Raw genomic sequence first — 19,041 nt, forward strand, 5'->3', positions numbered from 1 at the left:
TTTGTCCAATCGGACAGTCTCTGTCCTCAATAGCAGTTCAGACTGTCTGTATTTAATGTGGTCATTTTTATGGTTGAGTTTAAATTCACCATCTTATGCTTTGTTATTTTTATACTCTCACCTGGTATTTGCTCATTTTTCCCTCTTTTTGTAGCTTCTTTTGGACTGTGTATTTCTTTATTCCATGTTATCACCATTGTTGGCTTATTTGCTATAATGATTTGTTTTGTTATTTTAGGGGTTGTGTAGGGTAAATAATACAAATCTTTAGGTTATCTCAACCTATTTAAATGATATTATACTTTTTTTGCATAAAGTACGGATATATTTTCACTCTACCGTTTTAGGGATAAAGAAAGCTGAAACTCAGAGAAGAAATGTGACTTGCCTATGGCCAGAAACCGTGTTGGGGCTAAAATAGGAATTCTGGTCTACTGACTTCAGACTCGGTGCTTTTTCCACGATGTAATGCTAGGATGAGAGTCGGTGTATTTTCTCTGGAGAATACCAAGTCACCACAATTAGAAATTATACTTATGAGCGTCAATGGGGAAATAGTTGGGATTATTTTTTTCTTATTTAGGAAAGTCTAAGTTTTAAATATCCAATAAGAAAGCCCTAAAATTTCCCTGCAGACCACGTGGAGAGCATCACACATGGGCATCAGGTGAACAATTAGAGATGAGGCTGTGAGCTGGTGTTTCAGCAGAGACCCTGGAGCAGAGTTTGGATTCCTTTGGCTTTTCCCATTAGTCACCCTGGGAGAGCAATTCACATCCCATAAATCACATTCAGACTGTGACTTGTAGGGTTGCCTGAAATTGTATTTACTCATCTCTTTCTATGTGCCAGAATTAAAGCGTATCTGAGACTGTCCACATGATAGGAACCTCTGTCTAGGCCTGATTATGTCAAAGTTGAATGCAGGATGCATATTTACTCCTTGCATTTGTAACGTTGGGATTGCACAATTAGTCTGTGAATACACTCCATTAGGGCAGATCAGATTTTATGTTCCCTGAATCATCATGAGAACAAAGACAAGAGTCCATTAATGAGATAAATGAATATGTCAATATTACTTTTAAACACAAGTATGACATAGATAGGAACCAATATTTATTAAAATTCAAAATAAATTTTTGAATTCCCACAATTCTCTTAGATATATTTTCCTTAGTATAATTGCATTTACATCCAGCTTTACTCCAAGTATTATATATTTATATAAGATTAAAATGAAACGCCTTTCTGGATATTTACATGTTACCATTATTTGTCATTCTTACTCATGAGCTCTAAATGGCAGGTGCTTAATCTCTGAACCTCAGAGACAGGTCATAAATGTAATCAGTTGATATAACTAGTCTGATTTCTGTTTTCTCTGTTTGAAGAAAATAAAGAAGAAAGGTTGAAACAACGTTTGTTAGACCAGGAATTTATGTATGATGTATGTATATACTTTTCCAGCACCTGTTTATAGAGAATATCAATGATACCAGAATGCCTGGATTTCTTCCCTATATTTATAAGAATATTACGCAGAAATAGCCTTGCAATGTAACTTTTTGACTAACATTTATAGAGCCAGAAGAATTATCAGCCTTAGTTGTTAAGGCATGTGACAATATCTTTTTAGCTTCCCCTAGAAGTCTACAATGTATTGGGGGAAAGAAAAAGGAGTAACCATTGTTTGGTGTTTCCACTATAAATGCACAGGAAGGCCTGTGTGTGTGTGCCCGCAAATGGTCATTGCAGACTTAGGCCCCTGAAGACAAAGGCAAGAAGAGTCCCTGTTCTGGTACATGATGGAGGAGAGTGGAAAGGGAAACAGTGAAATGAGAGGACAGAAAAACAAGGCCGCTTAGCCTAGTCCTGTCACTTTTGCTGTGTAGCTTTGCAGCTTTTAGACTATTTGCTGTTCGTACAGCCTTTCCCATATGGTTTCATAAAAAAGGAAATCTTTCCAGCATTCTGTGTCGCAGTTGTCTGTTGGGATAGATGTTTAGCTGGCAGTTTCACTCTCTCATTTCTTTAAAAGAGACATATTCTCAGTGATCTTTGCATTTCAGTTTCATGAAATTGCTTTATTTCAATGCAGAGCCATCTACCATCTAGATTCAATGATGCCGTGCCATCCCCCTCCACATCCACTGAAGGTGACATGATGAGTCCTGTCCTGGGAATGGCTTTGGCTTCATTTCCTAAAATGTGCTTTAGACACACTGATTATTAGGGTGAATGATGACACAAAAACTGTAAAACTAAATTAGAGTATTTGCTCAGGAAAAGCAAGAATGTAGGGTGAAATTTTATAAACAATTTGTAGTAAAAGATTGGCTTTGATTAATGAGATGTTCATTCATTCATTTATTCACAAATATTTCTGAGTGCCCTCCATGATCCTGTGGAGGTTGGTTGGTTGGTTATATTATTATGCTTGGTTGTTATGTTGGTAAATTAAAAAAATATATGGCTAATCAATAAACAAATGAACAAATAAAAATTTAAATTTTATATTATAACAATTATATTTGATGAATGCTATAATGGAGAATAGTTTAACTGGGCTGCTATTCAGAAAGTATAGTTATAGGAAGTCCCTCAAGGAATTAGAATTTAAACCAACACTCAGTCATATGACCAGTCCACCACATGAAAACTTGGCCACATCATTCTAGAGAAAGGAAGAGACATGAGCAGAAAGGAAGCTGGAGATGGCCCGAGCTTAGCATATTTGGGAAATGGAGAGGGAGCTGGTGTGCTGAGAGGGGCAGAACTGAAGGTGGGGAAGATGGAGTTTGGATTATTTAGGGCCTTATAAATCAGAGTAAGGTGTTTGGAATATATACAAAAACACAGGTCCATATGGTAATTCCATTTCTTCTTTACTAATTAGTATTCTATTATTCAATTAAATTATTGAATACATACAAATTATTGAATAAAATGCCAACTTCTATTATTCTATATACATTAATAGATATCTACTTTAATCCCAAAAGTAAATAATCTCAGACCAGTCAATGGAAAAAAACAGGCATTGTGATAAGACTGACATGCTGAAGGAAATGACAATGACTTTGAAATGACATAAACTAAGGTTAAGTGATGGAAGCAGATTTAGAACTCAATTCATGTTTAAGCTTTAATATGATTCTGTTTAACTTCAGTGGACTGAAAAATAAATCTTGGGTTTATTGATGTATTATGATATAATGTGACATGTGCTGTATGATAAAATAGTGTGACAAGCAAGATTCAGGAATCGATAAGGTAATGGAGATGGAGCAGTTTTCCAGTTTGAGTCTCTCTACTTTTAAAAGAAGATTGAAATCAGTAGAAACTTAAATATTATGAAATGAATATGTTATAACCTGTATATGTGTCAAAAATGTTAAAGTTAGGAGCTGTACGAAAAATATCTTCAATTTTTGGAGGGTTTACTTTACTACAGTAGTTGGGGGAAGGGCATGCAGGATGGGTCAATGTTGTGGATATGTTGTCATCTAAAGTGTATTTCGTATTTCTATCACTGTTTGTTTGCCTACTTTCCATCTCAAAATGTATTTATCTCTTGACCACTTATCCCTTCACGTCTTCCAGTCCTTGAGGCTCTTGCCTGTTTCTGAGTCCTGGCCACAGAGTGCTGATATGTCCCCTTCACACGGTAGTGCCCTGTTTTTCTGTAAGTGCTAGAACACCTTCTCTGCAAGACATACCGTAAACAAGACCCTCTCCTCTGTCTCAAAACCTGATGAGGAGGAAAAGATATTTAGATTAACAACTACAGTACCGGGGAAAAGTTATAGTCGGTGCAAGAGAAATTAAAAACACCTCAAGGGGGCATTCAGAAGAGAGTGCTGACGTTTGTTTGGGAGGATGAACACGTTTATGGAGGCAGCAGAATTTGAATTGACACTTGCAGAATGGGCATTGCTTTGCAGGCTGGAAACGGAGGTCCAGCTGAAGCCGGGTAAAGGAGAGTCGTGTGTGCACTAACCTTGAGAAGAGAATGATTGCCCCAAGCTGATAGTTTGTTGTGACACAAGCCGGCATTACCCAGCTTGGTCACCCCCTTTATTCTTCCTACTTGCCACCAAATCCCTATTGATTATTACCAGAAATAAAACTCACCTGGTAAGATAAAAATATCTATGCTGATATGGCTCAGTTATGTTTATTTTACTGTGGGATCCAGGTTCCCAGTGATTCACACGCTTGCGTAGTCCACTCCCACATTGTACCAAGGGACCAATATAACACAGAAGAGAGGATGGTACGTCACCTTTGAGACTAAGTTATAAAATATTGCTACTTCTGTCTTGGTTTTTTCTTGCTCTTTCTTGGATCACTTGCTCAAGGAAAAGCCCTCTGGAGAACCAAACAGAGGGAGGAACCGAGGGCTCCATCCAGTAGCCACATGAGTGGCCTTAGTAGCAGATCCTGAAACCCCAATGAAGCCTTCAGGTGACCAAATTCCTGGCCACCGTCTTGATGGCTACCCCATGGGAGACCCTGAGCCAGAACAACCCACCTAAACTGCTTCTGGATTCCTCATCTTAGAAACTGTGAATGTTTTCTGTTCTAAGTTACTGAGTTTTTAGGTAAGATTTTTAAGCCTCGGTAGGTAACTAGTACAATTCCCGACACCTAGAAATGCTTTGTGTATATAAAAGATTCTCAGTAAATGTTTACACTTTAAACCTTAAAGTGTACACAATCTTTTTATACTGGGGACTATATTTTTTAAAATTTTAGGTCTAAATACATAAGCCTCTATATAAAACTCAAATTTTTAAATATGAATTCACAATCATTCCGCGTGCTCTTTACTTACACACTTCCCCATTTGGTCCCTGACATTCAAATATTGATGTTGCCCCAGGTTAAGATTTAATTCTAAGCAGCTGGCTCCATCCCAAATAAAAGGCTATGATTCTATTGTTGCTTATCACATATGATTTTTATTTTATTCTCTAGAAGCAAATTAGAAAAAAATGGTTCATGAAAGTGTTGATTCTTAAATGCAAAATTCCTAGATAAACATAATCAGGGAACTTAATTTTTAAAAAGTTCTCTTTTTCACTGTATTTACAGCTCTTTTTCTTGAGGATATCTGATTTAAGAACTTAACATTTATACAGGATCACAGTGAAATGGAAACAAGGTATTAACCTGCATGTCTTGATCAACCTTTTAGTGTTTTTTAATGATATTATTTTCTTAGAGCAGTTTAAGCTTCACACAAAATTGCGGGGAAGGTACAGCGATTTCCCATATACCCCCTACCCTTCCACATGTATAGCCTCCCCCATTATCAACATCCCCCACTGGAATGTACGTTTGTTAAAATTGGTGAACCTGTACTGACACATCATAATTGCTCAAAGTACATAGTTTACATTAGGGTTCTCTCTTGGTGTTGTACATTCTATGGATTTGGAGAAGTGTAAATGACACATAGCTGTCATTGTAGTATCCTACAGAGTATTTTTACGACCCTGAAAATCTCTGTTCTCTACTTATTCGTCCCTCCCCCACCCCCAAACCCTGGCAACCACTGATCTTTTTACCATCTCCATAGTTTGGCCTTTTCCAGAGTATCATATAGTTGGAATCATGCAATACGTACCGTTTCCCAGATTGGCTTCTGTCACTTAGAAATATGAATTTAATATCCCTCTGTGTCTTTTCGTGGCTTGATAGCTCATTTCCTTTTAGCGCTGAATAGTATTCCGTTGTCTGGATGTACCGCAGTTTATTTATCCACACCTACTGAAGGCCTTCTTGGTTACTTCCAAGTTTTGGCAGTTATGGGTGAAGCTGCTGTATGCATCCATGTGCGGGTTTCTGTGTGGACATTCGTTTCACTCCTTTGGGGAAATGCCAAGGAGTGTGATTGCTGGATTGTATTGTAAGGGTGTGGATAGCTCTGTAAAAAGCTGCTAAACTGTCTTCCAAAGTGGCTGGACCGTTCTGCGTTCCCGCCAGCAAAGAATGAGCCTTCCTGTTGCTCCACATCCTTGCCAGCGTTTGCTGTGGTCAGTGTTCCAGACTATTGCCATCCTAATAGGTTTGTAGTTGTATCTCGTTGTTGCTTTAATTTGCATTTCCCTGATGAGATGTGATGTGGAGCATCTTTTCATATGCTTGTTTGCCACCTGTATATCTTCTTGGGCCAGATGTCAGTTAAAGTCTTTGGGCCATTTTCTAATCATGTTGTTTGTTTTCTTACTGTTTAGTTTTAAGAGTTCTTCATACATTTTAGCTAACGGTCCTTTATCAGATGTGTCTTTTGTAAATATTTTCTCCTAGTCTGTGGCTTGTCTTCTCATTCTCTTGACATTGTCACAGGGCAGAAATTTTTAGTTTAATGAAGTCTAGCTTATCAGTTATTTCTTTCAAACCTTTAAGTATTGAGATAATGGATATGAATGTGTTTTTACATGTTGTTCACATAACTTAATGTGGCAGACAGACCCTAAGTGACCCCCAATGAGTCCCAACCCCTGATGCTCGTGCATTTGTGCAAACTCCTGTCCTTGAGTGTAGGCAGGACCTGCGACATGCTTTAACCAATAGAATATAGCCAACACGATGGGATGCCATGCTTGTGCTTATAGTAGTTACATAAGCCTCTGTCATAGTGGACTGGAGCTAGAGAAGCCCCTTGTGAACCTGATGAAATAAGGGCCACGTTTGAGAAGCCCCTGTGGTGAGGACCTGCAGGAGGCTGCTCGGACCTGTGGGCAAGCCCCTATGACCTGAGGTAGCCTCCAGCCAACAGCCTGCAAGAAGCCAGGACCTCACTCACACAGCTGCAGTAACCCAGATGAGCTTGGAAGCACCTTCTTCTCCAGTGAAGCCTCCAGAGGAGAATGCGGCCCAGCAGCCACCTTGGTCGCAGCTTTGTGAGACCACGAACAGAGACCAGCTAAGCTGTGCTGCACTCCTGACCTGTGGAAACTGAGAAAATAAGAATGTGGTATTTTAAGTGGTAAGTTTGTGGTGATTTGGTGTATAGCTAGAGAAAACTAATACTTTTTGTGATTTAAATTTATTGTAACATATTTTTGACCTTGAAAAACCCATTTCCATCTTTGATAATAATAAATATATATATATATATATATATATGTTCTTCACTATTTCAAAATAAATTAAAAGTACTTCAAAACAATTACAATGACAAATCAAAACAAACCCTTTTTTTTTTTTTAAGAACACAATTCCCCTGGATATTTGTTATAACCTTCTATGGGGAAGGGGTGCATGTGTGAATTTTTCCTCCCCTGACACTAAGTGACTTTTAGTTCTATAACACATAGGCACCTATTCAATTTTTTTTATCTGTAGGAAGATGAAAGGGAGGTGGAAGGCAGGACCATTTGCTGTTGGGGGGTCACTCATGCACTTTACTGCAAACATATGTGATCACTGCATGGCCATGAGTCACCCTGGGGGTGAAGGACAGCCCAGTTTCACGTGGCACAGCCAACGGGCCTCTGGTTTGCAGAGAGGATTCAGTGTCAGTTTATCAGTTTCCTCCTACGTCAGCTCCTCTCCAGGGATGGGCATAGGAAGAACGGCTGCATTATCAGAATCACAAGTGGGATCCTTCTAATTCAGTATGGTTTACACCGCCACGTGAACCTCAAGCTTTTTCTGGTTCGTACCTTGTCATCTGCTGATTTGTCCCAGCAAGAGTGAACAAGCAAGAGCTCCAGAGGCTGAAATCCACCTACTCTGCTTTATGAAACGTCCGACTTAAATTGATCTTGAGTACAAAGACTTTTCTCAGCTGTGCGACATCTCTCTGATAATGTTTTCCATTGTTTCTTGTTCTTTTCTGCCCATATGTTTCCCTGCGCGCTCACACAACAATGTCCTGCAGGGCGGGCCTATGTCTCCTGCTTCTCGGCCTGGAGTCTGCCTTCTCTTTCTGCTTCCTCACCAGTGATTCAGTTGCTGCTTTCAGGTGCTAAATTGTTTCGTGCCTTGTTTCATTTGGTTCCCCTAATAACCTTATATGTTAGGTAATATTATTATCTCCAGTCTACGGGTGAGGAAACTGAGGCTTAAACAGATTAAGTGTTTCAAGGAGTTGGTGTTGTAAGCAAATTTTAAAAGGATAAAAAGAGAAAGCAAATATTTTTAAAAAGAAAATATATACAGAAAAATGAGATGACACAGGAGAATTTTGAGGGGAAAAGTATTTATTGGAAAACCCCGTTTTTTGTGTCCTGTTCCAGGCTCTGACAAGAGAGCAGATATATTAAACATGATCTGATTAAGAAGGAAACACGTTGCTTTCCAAAATCCTGCATATGTTAGAGCTGTGGACTGAGGGTGAGAGCTGTGGGACCCCACGGAAAGGAACAGCCATTTTACTCTGAGATGGGCTGCATGCTCAGCTTTGATAGATTAGTATAGTAATATTATTATGGATTATGAAAAGGCAGAGAGACCAAAATTCTTCTAGGCCAGGAAAACTGGGTGACCAGTAGAGGGAAAGAGAGCAAGCGTATCTGGGGCAGGCTTGAAAAATAAAAAAATAAATGAAGAAATTAAGGCAGGAAAGGGGAAATCACTGTGCATTTCTCTCCTCTTGAAGGTCACCATCATGACCCTAATCTCCTGCAGTGTGAAACCCAGCACCATTTACACACCAAGTACGTTAGTTTCCTTCAGTTGTGAAGGCGACTAAAATAGCTGAGCTACATACATCTTAGCTGAATTAGATAAAATCTCCAAAGTTCTGCTCATTCGTCTGGGTTGTTTCATTTTACTTTGGTATGTGCATGGTTCCTCTAACTACTAAATATCTGCGACTTGATGATGGATCCATGTAGACTCTATATTTGTATTTATCAAAGTGCCTGCCACTCACCACTAAACATGGCGAGATCTTGGTAAGTGTTTGTTGAGGAGTCCTGGGTTGAGGTTGGGAGAGGGGAATTACATGGAAATTGTTGAATCGGTGGTTACTTCTTGACACAGGAAGGAAGGGAAGTGTTGAGAGCACAGTTGGGAACCAGAGTACAAGGATCCCGGTTGTATGTATTTTATCATAGTGTCATGAGCAGCCATGGGTAGGTCTTGAGCAGTGGCTTGGCCGTGAGCAGAACCACCCCCTGAGAAATTTAACTGAGCAGGCGGTTGAGGGAGGAAAGATGATACCGGAATCTAATATAATAGTTTATGAGGCGAAAACAGGGGGCTGACCCAGGCAGTAGGAAGAGGAAGAAAGAGATGAGGAAACTGAGATCTAAAGAACAAGACATAGGAGTTCACCTCTAATTCCTTCTCTGAGCAGCTCTAAAGTATGAAAATAGAGTGAGCTATTTTTCTATTGTGGACACCAAAACGGAACATCATGTTACTCTGTTTTGGTGGAACAAGTGTTGAGTTGTGGTCCCTTGGTGTAATGCCTTGAACTTGTTGAGCCTGTCACAGTACCTGATCCCTAGTCCCATTTGGGAGGAGTGTAGCATACATGGAGGGAAGTGCTCAAGTTCCGGTCAGCCTCCCAGGTTCCAATCCACGCCTTCCCCCTTTGTGGCTGAATTAACTGCTCACCCTCCCTCATCCCACCCATTCAAGTGCATGTGAGGGTAGTGGTGGTATGAGTGTAGTACGGTCACTGTGGGGAGTACGGGACCTCCATGAAGCACTGAGCACAGCACCTGACCCATAGTAAGTGCTCATGCTCACTCACTAGTCTGCAAACGGTTAGCAAGGCAGCTGCTTCCAAAATTCTGATCACCATGTTCAGGGAACAAACCAAGGAGCATATTGTCCCACTTGATACAGTCTGCCTGAGTGTATCATGTTCTTAAATATTGGCCTCGCAATTATTTTTACAATGGGCCTATTAAGCTTATTTTCTTAAGATCAAAATTGGTATGCATTGCCCATTTTCAGTGAACAAAATAAAAGATTCACTTTCAAATTTTCTTTTGAATAAGAGGAAAATTTCCACACAATGGAACTATAAATTTAAGTGAAAGAATACACTGTGGAATTTACAATAGATGGCAGACTGAGTTCTTAGTCTTCCTGAAGGTGTGAAATTGTAGTTAATTGCTTTGTTCTCAATTTTAAAGAGCAAAGAGTTCATAAATAATGAGCTCGAGTGGGAGTTTGCAAAGGCTCTGAAACCTCTCAATGTGTTTTTCGTTGCCAAAGACGTAGTTCTTCTGAGTGTTGATTTTTCCCATGAATTTTAAAATATTTAAAAATACCCTACAGAGACTAAATGCTTGAAAATTATCTCTCAGTTCCCTTTAATAGAGCTGTGTGTGTCAGTGAGAAGCCTGCTACCTTTGGTTTCCTATGATTCATGCATCCTTTATGGAGGTATAATATTTCTTAAAAATATCATGTACTGTTCTACAGTGAAATTACTGCTTCCTAACTGCATAATGATAAGCAAATTTTCAAAAGTTTTGGGTTAACTCTATGTGTGTGTATATATAGACAGAGAGAGAGAGAGAGAGAGAGAGAGACTATTTCGTCATATTTGGCAACTATTTGTTCATTGAAAATATCAATCATTAAGTGAGAGCATGATCTACTCAATATCCTAAATCTTTCTGGATGACAAATTTCACCAAACATTTAAAAATACTTACATGCAGTAAACATGCATCATATTTGGCCCCTTCCCACCAAAACCCAGTAGAAGTCACCTCTTGAAAACCACGCCTGTCTGAGGTAAATGTAATTCTTTGGGACACCCCAGCACCATAAGATTAATTGAGATTTTCCAGACACTAATTCTGCCTAGTCATGTTGTATCATCATTTTTTTTTCACGCAAGTTTTTTCCAAAAATAACTTCCACGTGTAACAATGTAATCAGAATCCTCTTTTTAGTGGCCACATGTTCAGCAGATAATTGTAGCAGCAAGTAAATACATAAACCAAGCAACCAAACCTATGGATGAATAGGACAGTTTGACTCACTCAACCCCCTGCTGTGGGAGTCCAGGGGGGTGGGGGTGGGATATTAAGGTTTGTTACTCTTTAGTTACCAAGAATCCCGTTTTCCTCTGGGTTCTTCAAATCCCTCGCAGGCAATTGGAAATCAGACTTGAAAGCCCGATTCAGAGAGAACAAACAATAAATTGCTTAACCTGCTTGTGAAGTGCAGTAGACTTTAATCTTATGTTTTGTCTTTGGAAAATCGCACGAGGGGAGGTAAAAATCTATTTTAGGTGACGTTAAGCGTTGCAGCATCCACGGTAATTGCAAAGTCACATTCCTTTAGGGGATTGCAGGGGTCTGTCAGGGAGATTACCTAACCAGTGCTGATTAGGCAATTTCTAATTGACCTGTTTAAGATTCCATTTCTGGGAGAGTTAAAACTGTAATTAAGTCAAGTCTCCATTTGGTGACATGGGGCTTAGCATAAGCGACATTATTTTGGGCCTGTTGTGTTTTTAACAATCTTGTACTGAGTAAAGATCACAATCCATTTGACTTCATTTTTCCAAGTTCGGTGATTCAGCTTGCATTAATTATTTGCCACATCCCTGGCACTTTGTTAGTCATTGAGAAAGTAACAGAAAATGTATTCGTAATAGGTTCTGATTTCAAGGACTCACTGGAGAGAGAAAAGACTTACATAGTCAACAATAGCAAGCATGACAAAGTATTGTTCTATGAGGCAGGAAGAATAATTTTCCCTCTACCCTTCTAGGCTCTTGGCTGAGACATCCCTGTAATAAAAGACAGATAAACAGGAGAAAAACAAGCAGAAGTTTAATGACATGTATATATCCTATATATATGGGAGATACTCATGTAAATGTCTATTACAAAAAACTCACTTCTGCTCAGTTTTCAGAGCTTCGCCTGTATCTGCTGTTTCTTAAAAACAACCAGCCCAAAGTAGTCAGAGTGCCAAAAAGGCATATTTTTGGGTGGCATATTCTGCTCCCATTTACTCTTAAGAGGCAGTGGGGCCAATGCAAGATTCCCAGGCCATGAATCAGGTGGTTCCTTTCCTGACTCAGCCCTGTGTGACCTTTTTGGGAAAATGTAACTAAAATGAAATCTGCTGCCAACCCAGAAATCTTCTCCACCAAAAGCAGAAGAGAAAGAAGACATTTTTATTATTGAATGGGCAATAAACTAGAATGTGATGCGCATCCCAGGCAATCCACTAAAGAACAGACAGAAAGAAACCTCGCCCCTTCATATAGCCAAGCAGATACAGCCCATTGATAAACAATAACTAGTCCTCAAATAGTTGGCTTGACAGTACCTTGTGTCACACAGAAATCATCCTAAATTCCTTTAGTAATGGCGGTGACCATCTATGTTAGCTCATTGGCTTTATCCAAAGGAAAATCAAAGGACAGTAGGTAGTTTGGGAGCAAGACACCTGTAGAAGTCAGGCTCCTCCCCTCCCCTCCCACAGAAACTGGGAGATGGGGCTCTATCTTCCCTGATGATTGCATTTCTAAGAGATGGTTCCCGGGTCCTTGAGAAAGACACTCCTCGGTCCCAAAGGTGGTAAGAGGCTTATTTAGCTTTTAGAAAGATTTATATACATTTCAAAGAGAGAAAGAGCTGACAAGTTTTCTAAAGTAGGTGCTCTAAGAAAAGGCAGGCAAGTGAAATCTCTCCCCTTATTTTCAACAGGGAGAATTAAGCCTCTGGCTCTGACAACCTTGCATAAGTCACTTCATCTTTCTCTGCCTCTTTTTCCTCCAGTGTAGCAAGAGGGGGAGATCTATGTCAGCATCCATAAACTATTTGCCCACCCAGTTAGAGAACCACTGAACTGCCACCAGGAAGAACTTCTGAATTCTTCCACTTTTTCACGTCTGTTCTTGTGGTAGAATTAAAGAAAAAAAAAAAGTATACGAAGGCAGAAAATTTCAGTGAGAAAAGTGAGGACTCGCTAACAAATACCGCTGGCCAACAGTGGAATCAGAAGTCACATTGGGTAGTAAGAGCTCTGTCACCAGAGGTAAGCAAACAGGCAGCAGCCGATGAATGTGCAGTCACAGATGTGTGCAATGGTTCGATGTTAAAGTAAAAGGCCTGGTTGGAGTGTGGGGTGTTGGGGGTGGGGAGTTAGAAAAGGAGTTAATATGTGAAAAATGCCTGCTATTATCAATACTTTGGATCACCTCTTTCAGTGTATGAAGAACTTCTGAAAATTACTTTCTGGTGTAGGGACCTGAAATTGGCCACCCCAAGATATGTCTCTTTGGCATCAGGATTACTTGAGGCTGATGGCGTTTGATAAACTGGGACAGGGAAGGAGGCTCTGAGGAATGGAACTTGCCCTTTGTTAGAACATGTTTACATTTGTAAGGTAAATCTCTATCTGTCAAAGGTGCCTCCCTCTCTGTACCAGGAAGAAGAAAGGAGATGACCTTCTCTCTAGAAACTCTTAATCAATACCAAAGGCAAGGATTTAAATCTGCATTTTATTGTGCTTCTCTGGTAACCTCCTGAAACTGACTTCCCTCCCCCTCCCAATGTTGGCATCTCCTTAAAGATTAAGCATCTTTCTTTAGTCTGGGAACCGATTGCAGCGCTCATATGTGACCCCCCAGCCCGAGGTAACACACCTGCCACCCTGCGGTGATCACTGAGACAGCAGACCTATCTGCCGTTTCCATCAAGAGCTGTGCTGACAGAGCAGCCTCATGACTATTGTAAAAGGGACATTTCAATCATATGTGAAACACCCTGTTTGGGGGTGTATAACCACTCTGTGCACCCCACTTCTTTGGTGCCCTTTCTTCCTTCGGGAAGAAAGGCCCCCGGCCATGGTCCTCATAAAGCTTTGTTTAATTTTCTCTTGCTATTCTGTCTTATGTGAATTTAATTCGTTCTCCGGCCAGACGAACCCACATTTGGGAAGAGGAAATGTCTTCCTCCCCTACACTGGCAAAGTTGCTTAATTTGCACCCCCAACAACAACAAAATCTTCACATAGCATTGTTTCTTCAGAACCATGCCTCTCGTGTAGGGCCTTCAAAGACCAGAAAGAAAACTATGAGCACAAGCCAGTTTAAAAAGTGCAATGGCAGAGATTTGTGTAGGGAAGATGGGCCCAGAGTATGTTTTGAGGTAACTATGGGCTCTGCTGATGGCCAGCTGGCTTTTCCTTTGTGTTTTCCTGCTTCTAACAGCTGACTCTGGGGATTCAGGTGTAAAAAAACCCAGCCCTTGCAGCTTCCAGCCTAGAATGCTGAACGTTCTGAGATCTGCTAAATGTGCCTCTAACCGAGAGATGGCAGCATCTGCCTAGAGATGCACCACCCAGCCTTGGCCGCCTCACAGCACCGCGGAGTATGGTTAAGAAACACTAGAGGGCTCTGTGCTCTCACTGTTGGTCGTAGAGTGGGCTGGTTCAGAGGATCTCCTTGTAGGGAACAGCGCTCCCCACGTCTCCACCCTACAACTACCCCCGTCTATGCATACACCTACACCTGCTCACAAAGAGGGCCCTGTGGCTGCCTACACAGGTGTGACTATTACACACGGACACACACACACACACACAAGATTTCCAAGCTGAGACTGGGCCAATGAGCTACCAAATTTCAAGGTTCAGAGGGAGCTGTCATCCCTTCTTTACCTACTCTTTCACACTTCTGCAATCACAGGAAGTGTTCCACATTAAATACATGTTTCAGTGGCAGGATTTGTTAGACTCCATGGTCAACCAGGGCACCAGATGGACATAGGTTGTAACTAGTAAGAAACAACAGCAAGTAGAGAACCAGGACTACTTGTGTGCTTCTGTGTGCCTGGCATGGTCGTCATGGATGTATATATCCAATGAGATTTTAGGCATATAATAGTTTAATTTTGTGAGAGAAGTAACTTTATCTCCACTTTACATTTTAGGCAGCTGATTCTCAGTGTCACTTCTTAGTCGCTTCTCCATTGTCATAAACTACCTAGTGGTAGAAAAGAGATTCAATCTCAGATTTATCTGTTTCCAAACACTTCTTTCTACAGACTCTTTCTGCTGCCTCTCCTGCAACATGGGAACAAGAAATATTCAATTCTCTGAAAGGAATTTAGTGTCAGTTTCCTTTTCCAAATAGAATACAGTTGACTTAAACATTTTCGACAAGTGCTAAATAGAAACTTTTCCACCAAAGGTAAGTTCTAGTTAAGTGGAACGTTAGGGGGAATTCTGGCTTAAGGTGAATTCACAGGAGCATTGCAAGCTACACAATTTCCTGTAATCACAATAGCACCTGAAGAGCCCAATTACCTTATAAACTTGAAAACAAGGCTAAATGAAAACTGCCATGCTTGTTCTCTAAAGTGTTATTAAATAAAATAAAATCAGCTGCACATTCTCAGGTCAAGGTAAGATGTGAATGAACGCTGACCCAGATGTCTTTTTCATGCAGGCTACTGAGGGAGGGCTGCAAGGCCATTATAATGTGCATGCTGCATCTATCCAGTAAATCAATATGAGCATAAAGTGGCATTATTAAAAAAGAAAGTTGTATTCAATGGATGTGATAATTTTCCTCTACTCTACCTAGGTCAAGTCCTTCCTGGTGGCGCTAAGTACTTGTTGCAACATTGTGGCAAGAAGAAAATTGTCAAGAGAAGAGAAACTGGATGGTCAGGTGGTACTCCCGGCCAGACATCCCCAGGGGCCTCAGCTGTTACTTATACTGTAGGCTGAAGAAGAAGTGTTTAAGGAGATTGCAGCACCTGTATGCAAATATGCAAATATGTAGGGGATGTTTGGGAGCTCTCAGTGATCGGATGTAAGCCTATGAACAGAAAGTACACACAGAGGTAGAGGCTGTCTCATTTAAGGTCAAACAGTGTCACGCATGTCACTGCCCTGCAGTGGAATGGGTGGCCTGGTGAGGGCATCAATAACCACTTGATGGACTGATGAGATACCCAAGCAGATAGTTCTTTCCATGTCTGACATGCTAAGCCAAAGCTGGGAGCACAATAATGACTGACGCAGGCTCTGTCCTGTCCTTGTTGAGCCTTCAGTCTCATGGGGAAAGCAGGCATTACAACCATGGGGTGTGAAATGACTATAACAGGGAAAGAGCAGTATGCAAATGAGCCCATCAAAGAAACACATAACTTGATCTCAGGAGTTGGAGAAGAATTCCCAAAGAAAAGTTGTCTAATTTCAGACCTGAAGAATGAATAGGAGTTGGTTAGATAAAGAGGGTAAGAGAAGAAAGGATTTTCCCATGGAAATAATCCACCTTCCCAAACACAAAGGTTCCCATGGCTTCATATACGTGTGTGAACCTTTCCAAAACACCAAAGAAAATGTCTCATTGTATCTATTATCTGTTGCTGCCTAACCAACCACCTCAAAATGTTGTATCTTTCAACCATGACCATTTATTCATTCATTTAATATAAATCAAATTTATTCTGCAATTTGGGCTGGACTCAGATGGATGGTTCTTCTCCTGGCTTATCTGGTGTTACTCGCGGAGCTGCCATCATCTGTTAGCTCAACTGAAGTGGATGGTCCAGACGGCCTCAAATTTTTGGCAGTTGGTGCTAGCATTCTCTGGGGCACTTCTTCTGGGCTTGTTCTCCACATGGCTTCACATCCTCCCCTAGGAAGGACTGAACTTCTTTAAATGGCGGTGTCAGGCCAGCATTTCAAGAGGACAAAGGAGAACATTTCAAGACATCTTCGGGACTGGATTGTAGAATTCACATAGTGTTACCTCCACCACATTCTGTTGGTCAAAGCAAGTTTGAAGCTAAAGAATGAGGAAATGGACTCCTACTTTTGATGGGAGGCACTGCAAAATATTGTGGCCATGTGTTTCAATCTACCACAATCATGCTGAGAAAACCCAAAGTAGAGTCAACTAGAGGTTACACCAGAGGGGTGAGGCTGGAACTCAGTCTTTAAGGATGAGTAAGATTTCATTAAGGCGAGCAGAGGAAGGCACAGCATGGCAGGGAGAGATTAGACAGCATGGCTAGCCTGGAGAAGTTCACAGGGTTTGGTATCAAAGAATTGGGGGAGCAATTATGGGAAAAGACAGCAGGAGAAGAACGTCATCATATCAAGCAGCGTCCCACAATGCATTGGGTTGCCAATGAAGCGATCAATAAATATTGATCCCATCCAGATAAGCATAAAATCACGAAGGGCCTTGTATGATCGATGTAGGAGTTCAAGAGAATATTAACATCAGGAGATTTAGATAATGAGTTTTGTATTTGTATATCTGAAGTGTCATTTCACACACTCTGCAGAAAGTAGCCTTGGAATTATTTCATTCTCATGAATTGGTCAGAAACTTCATTAGAGGTACTTGCTATGTCCTCTGGTGAGTCATCAGATCTGTGAGTTCTGCCTCGTTGTTTTGGTCACGTCACTTCACTGCGAGTAGAGGAGAGGTGCTAGTTTTTAGCTGGCTGCAAAAATTCCATCTGGCTTCACTGTGGACTCTGAAACCAGTAACTCCGAGGACCATTATGGAATCCCATGGACTTCAGCATGTGAGAGCAGAAGCCATCTAAGATAACACACATCTACCACCAGTGGGATTTCCATAGGATTTTTTTTTTGCCTATTTATCTTCAGTTGGTAGGGAAAAGACATTTTGTTGCTGGACAGCCAGTGAGAGGAAGAACTAAACAGCAGTCAACTTTTTGGCAAAACCAGGATAGAGGTGACTTAGATCACCGAAGGTCACATGATAGCGAAATGATCTAAGCCACTAGGGATGGAGAGCAAAGAGTTCCTCGCATTCTTGGTTGCTCTGTGGGCAGGAACAAAGCCTGATTTACAATTAAAGTGCAGACTCTCTCTTTTGAGCAAATCCTCCTGTCATTTTGAGGCAGACTGGCAACCACCTAGCCTTTATGTTCAGAAAGTCTTTTGAAAATCAAGTAGAGGCATGTTCTCAAAGCACTAGCAAGCATAACAAGTGTCTTCCGCTTCCTAAGTATACCCCTTTGTTCCTTTCAACCCCAAAGAGCATCTGTAGAAAGACAAACCAAGAATCTAGCAATTCTTAATAGTTAGCAGTTGGAATTTATGCTGTTCAATCAACCTTAAGGCTAGCAATAACTCCTCCTTTGTTTTGCTTTGGGGAGAAGTAGAGTCCCTTAGAGGTGGCAGGAAGAAAGACCTGTTGATTCAACTCATTTTGTTAGATTAGCTAGACTCTCCAAAATGACATGCCCCTGAGCCTCAGGTTGCCTCTGTTTTGCTAAGATAGGAAGGACTCCCTCAGGGACAGACAGGCCTGGGGCTAATTATGCTGTAGGCTGAATTCATCACTAAATCTTTTTCGCTAACAAAGACAAATTACCTCATACATTTTAAAAGGCCCTAAAAAATTAGGTGAGTGACTCTAACATCCAGCCAACACATGAACCCAGAGTCAGCACGTGGCAGCCTGCCAGGGAGACTCCTCGTTGTTGGTTTGCAACGACTGAGCTGAGAGTAGGCAGCCAGCATAGGGCATGTAGCTGATGAGATCTTTCACAAACCTGGGTCTTCACGGCAGTCACTGAGAGGGAGGCATTACTAGTACCTTTGTCTGCAAACGGGGAAAGTGTGGTTCGGAAACATCAGAATCATAGAATCAAAAGCTTAGGTTTTGCAGAGACGCAGCTCTCAGTTCCTATTCCATCTCCACCGCTCATTTGCTGTGCATGTGCCATCTAGCAGATTTTTAAACTCTTCGAGACTCAATCGCCTCATCTTTATGATGGAGATGATAATACCTACCTCGTAGGCTTGTGACAACCGAGGAGAATCCATTCACACATCCGCACTCTCACATACAATACATGCACTTCAGAAGTGTTTATTTCACCGAGCGGTTGTGAAGCAGTGGACCCTAGAGTCCGATGACTTGCGTTCAAACTCCAGCTCTGCTATCTCCCCATGGTCCTAAATTGAGGAACTCGTTTAGCTCCTCTGTGCTGTGTTTCCTTATTTATAAAATGTGGACAATAGTAACAGCTGCCCCAATGGTTTGTTGTGAAGCTTAAAGCTGATCGTGTGGGTACAGCCAATAATAAGCAC

General features: G+C 41.0%; 1 protein-coding gene across 2 annotated transcripts in view; it reads left to right on the top strand.

The window, feature by feature from the left end:
• Positions 1-19,041, top strand: part of SYCE1L (synaptonemal complex central element protein 1 like) — a 78,539-nt gene that overhangs the window by 33,971 nt on the left and 25,527 nt on the right. Inside the window, exon 12 of one of the 2 annotated variants that reach the window (XR_006891573.1) lies at positions 3,607-4,134. The exons of the other annotated variant lie outside the window; for it this stretch is intronic. The gene's annotated coding sequence lies outside the window, so the exon portion shown is untranslated. Of the gene's footprint in view, positions 1-3,606; positions 4,135-19,041 lie in introns of those variants that run through there. 2 annotated transcript variants of the gene reach the window in all.

The sequence above is a fragment of the Equus quagga genome, chromosome 13 (genome assembly GCF_021613505.1).
Source record: "Equus quagga isolate Etosha38 chromosome 13, UCLA_HA_Equagga_1.0, whole genome shotgun sequence".
NCBI lineage: Eukaryota > Metazoa > Chordata > Mammalia > Perissodactyla > Equidae > Equus > Equus quagga.